Genomic DNA, 4,797 nt, shown 5'->3' on the forward strand with positions numbered 1-4,797 from the left:
GCACGCCTGCACCCAACCAGGGCAGGACAAGCCTTCTCTGGGCCCCTTCCCCAGGGAAAACAAGAGGAAATAAAGGGTGCTGATGTCAGCAGAGGCCTGCGGACAGTCCATGGGAGAGAGTACGAGAACCCCTCGTCATCTTTTTGTGCCTCGTGTGCCCTGCCTCGCCTCAGGGGCCATGCTCACATCCCTCCTGCCTTTGTTTCCCCAGACCCTGAGAAGTGGCCAGCTGAATGGAGTACAATGATGACCCCCTCTAGTCTGGGCTGTGGGAGGAAGGGGAAGTAAGGGAGGTTAACTGGGGTGCTTGGTGGGGGAGGGGCAATCTGGGTAAGAGCCAAGTTCACAAGGCAGACAGACCTGAGTGTGGTCCAAGTCCAGCCTGGAGGGAATGAGAGCCTGTGAGGTGACCCCTCTGAGCCTCAGTCTGTTCCTCTGTCAGATGGGAATCAGATTCCTTTATCTCACAGGATTGCTGTGAAAAGTGGAGGTAACGCACAAGGCAAGTTCCCAGCGTCCTTGCCCCGGGGCAGTGGTTCTCAAACTTCAGCAGGTCAGGCTGCGGCCTGAAAATTGGCATTTCCCACCGGGTTGACACTGCCGGTCAACACTGTGGTACCTGTGAGGGGTATGTCTAGGGCATACGGTAGATGTTTCTTCAACTTTAAGGCATGGCCAAAGTAGTCATACCATTTCACATTCCCACCAGCTGTATATGAATGTGCTGGTTGCTCCATGTCCTTGCCAGCAGTTACTATGGTCGGTTTATTACTGTTAGCCATTTAATAGATGTATCTTGATATCTCACTGTGGTTTCCACTTGCACTTCCCTAGTGACAAATGATGTTATACATCCTCTCATTTGCTTATTTGTTACCTACATATATTCTTTAATGAAGTATCTAACCACATCCTTAGCTCATATTTTTAATTGGAATTTTGTTTTCCTGTTAAATTTTGAGAGTTCATTGTACATTCTGTATACAAGTCCATTGTCATTTACATGACCTGCAGTATTTATCTGTATCTTGTCCTTCATTTCCTTGATAGTATCTTTTGAAGAAGAGAAGTTGTTAATTTTTATGAACTCCGATTTTTAAATATCTTCTTTTATGTTTCATGCTTTTGGTGTTGAATCTAAGAAATCTTTGCCTAATCCAAGATCGCAAAGCTTTTCTATGTTTTTCCTTGAGTTATATAATTTTAGGACTCATTTAGGCCTATGATTCATTGAGTTCATTTTTTTATATAGTGCAAGGTATGGATTAAAGGGTTTTTAAAATATATTAATAAAAGTCAAATTGTTCCAGTACCATTTGTTTAAAAGACTACCTTTTCTTCACTGAATTGCCGTTTCATCTTTGTTGAAAATTAATTGACTATAAATTGCTAGTCTCTTTCTTTCCTCTCTGTTCTGTTCTGTGGATTTATTTGTCTTCCTTGATGTGAAAATGACTTGATTATAATAGCTTTATAAGAAGTCTGAAAGTCAGGGTAAATCTGCCAACATTTTTCAATTGAAGGGTATTTTATAGCTTTTTTAGGTAGTTTGAATGTTGATAGGAATTTTAGAAATGACTTGTCAATTTCTACAAAAAAAAAATACCTACTGGGATTTTGATTGAAATTGTGTTAAATCTACTTATTATTGGGAGGAGAACTGACATCTTAATAGTACTGAGTCTTCACATGTAAGAAGTATCCACCTATTCATCTTTTTCAGCAATATTTTATAGTTTATGTTCAGATCTTGCACATTTTCTGTCATATTTATTCCTACATATTTTATACCACTGATATTATAGATGGCACTGTTCTTATTTCAGTTTCTAATTCTTTGTTGTTAATATATACAAATGCATTTGATTCTTCTGTATTGATCTTGTATTCTGCAACCTTGCTTAATTCACAAATGGCTCTGGTAGCTTTTTTGTGGATCCCACTGAATCTTCTACATAAACAACTAAGTCATCTGTGAATAAAGACAGTTTTTACTTCTTCCCTTCCAATCTATGTTGTCTCAATTACTGTACCTGCAGGATTTTAATTTACAGAGAGGACTGAGTGATGATTCACAGAGGTTAATGCTATAAGGTATACCACCCATTATAGGTGGGGAAGTACCATAGTCATTCAAGAGGCAGAAACAAGAACGAAGATAAAGAAAACACAGTCTTTATTATGCTTTCTATGGGAAAAGCAATGCAGGAGAGATAAACAGTTTGGGATCAGGTAGTTGGAATTATTCTGGTTGGCTTTGGGTTATAGGTGCCTGGTACCTGGTCATGAATTGATTTAAGGCAGGGGAAATACTAGCTTGGTGTATGAGAGTTAGAGAAGGGAGGTGGTTTAGAGTATGAGCTTGGAGTGGTTAGTTTGTATAATGAAAAGCTCCCAGGAATCTCTAAGAATTAGCAGTAATTCCCTGGTCCATGAGGCCCCAGCTGTAAGAGCATCAAAAACACAAAAAATAAAATACAGTTAGCAAAACTGACCTTGTGATGAATGTATGCCAAACAGAAAAATAGAGAATCTAAAAAAATATGGTTAGAACAACTTTATTTGTTCCTTACTTTATTGCATGAACTAGAACCTTCCAGCACAATGAATGGAGGTAGTGAGAACAGATGGCTTTGCCAACTCACTAACTTGGGGGGAAACAGGAGGTGCCATGGAGGGGGAAGGGGTGGGGCAGTGATGGATGTGGTCAATGGGGAAAGGAGGACGGAAGCTTGGGAGAAAGTGAGGAAGACCTGAGGCAGTGGGTCTCACGCTGTGGTCCACGGCTCATAACCCTCCCCTGTCCCTGCTGCAGATCACACAGCTTCTGGCCTCTCCCTCAGGGCCACCCGCTGGGCTAAAAGGGCTGCATTTAGGTCCTGCTCATGTTTAAATCACACAGCTCCAGGCCCTTCTCCTCCCACAAGGCCCTTCTCCTCCTCCTCCTCTGGGAGTAGAGCCATAGTGCCAGGCAGAATCCCAGGCCCTGGATCTCCTGTGAGGGGAAAGGAGGATGACCACACGCCATCACTAAGCAGAAACCACACATCCCAAATCCTCAACTCATGGGGGCCCAACTGGGGTCTAAGAGCCCGAACATGATGTAAGATGTTCAACTTGCATCTAGGGAGACTTTATGTGGAAGCAACAGGGCCTAAGGGCACCTGACAGTCAGTGCCCTGCAAAGCTACCCTGAGCCTCTTTTGTAAAAGTTCTGTGCTGTTGAACACAGTAGGCAGTAGAGCCCCCTGGTAGGATGCAGCTGCCTCCTCTGAAAGCCAGGCAAGCAAGAGACATTCCAAGTCCCAAGCTAGTGGGGTGAGGCCAAAATGGGACCCAGGGATCACCCCACATAGGTACTCTCTGAAGGTACTGCCAAGAAGCCAGCAGGGCCATCCTCCTCTGCACACATTTCCAACTGTTACAGTTCAGCCCAAGCACCTTTCACAGCCCAAAGAACTCTATGATATGATTTTGTGCCTCAGTTTCCCCTGGGGGAGATGGAGACAAGGATACATCCATCACAGAATGCTGTAAGGCTGAAAAAGAGAAAACAGATATAGGGCCTGACTCGGATAAGAGGATTCCATGAAAACGTAGAACCTTTCTTCTCAGGCCTGGGAGGAGGGGTAAGAAAAGCAGATATAGAGGGAGGGCAGGGGCTGCTTGGCTGGCCATGGGAGAAGCATGGAAGAAAACTATTAGGACTGGACAAAAAACTAAATAGGAGGAAAGAAGTTGTTCTGCTCACTCCCACCTCTAGAACTGAGGCCCCTTCCTGTGGTGAAATGTCCTTCCACCCCCATGGTCCATTCAGTAAGCCAATGCTGACTCAGCCTGGGGAGGCTCAGACAGCCTCATTCTCAGCCAGGCCTGGGAGTCACCAAAGGTCCCAGCCCCCAGTCTCTCACCCCACCCACCACCAATCACAGGCTGGCAGTGTCTTCCTCAGAGATGATCCCAGGGACTGTCACCAGGATGACCCATGACTGCTCTGACCTTACTCCCCTTTGTCCAGGGAAGGCCCTGGATGAGCCAGGGACTCACAGCTGCAGATAGATTCCCTAGGAGTGTTATTAACGACAGCCTCCTAGGAGTCACCTCCCAGAGCTCTGCACTCAGAGGGTGAGACCCAGAGATTCTGAGGTGCGACCAGGAGGAAGCGTCCAGAGGGAGCAGACGGCTCTGTGGGCTCAGCAGGACTGGAGCTCAAGTGCTGGTCCCACTCTCAGAGTCCTGGCCGTGGGGCCAGGCGGGTCTGAGCCCCAGGGTCCTCCCTGTAGAGTGAGCACAGAGGGCCCTGCAAATCCAGCCCTCCATCTGCGGGTGGAGGCGTGGCCTCCAGAAGGCCCACCCTCTGGGCAGGTGGGAAGCTGAGCCCCCTCACCTCCTCCCCTCAGTGGGGTGTGAGACGGCACACAGGGAGCACCAGGGTGGGAGGGGCCTGGTGGGCCTTGGTTCTGCCTGAAGACTGAGGTGGGGAGACACTGCAGGGGAGCCCCTGCCTGGAGAGAGAGGGGCCCAGAGCGGGCTGGCGCCCCGGTGTCTGAGGGGGGCTGAGCTAGACCACCAGCGGCTCCCACCTGCTCCTCCCTGCGGGGCTGCAGCTGGGCAGGACTCAGGCCCCACCTCTCCCTGAAGGAACCTCAGCTGGTCCTGCTGCCGCCCCTTCCCCTGGGAGGAGAGACACAGAGACTGACTGCCAGGGAGATGTGAGGGTGGGGAGGCAGGAGCTGAGCAGGAGCTGAGCGGGGAGGAGGCCCAGCGGGTGCAGGTCAGGACCAGCCCCTCAGCGTG

The sequence above is a fragment of the Bos grunniens genome, chromosome 25, assembly GCF_055505025.1.
Source record: "Bos grunniens cultivar Pamir isolate PY7600 chromosome 25, Bosgru_T2T1.0, whole genome shotgun sequence".
In the NCBI taxonomy this organism is placed as follows: domain Eukaryota; kingdom Metazoa; phylum Chordata; class Mammalia; order Artiodactyla; family Bovidae; genus Bos; species Bos grunniens.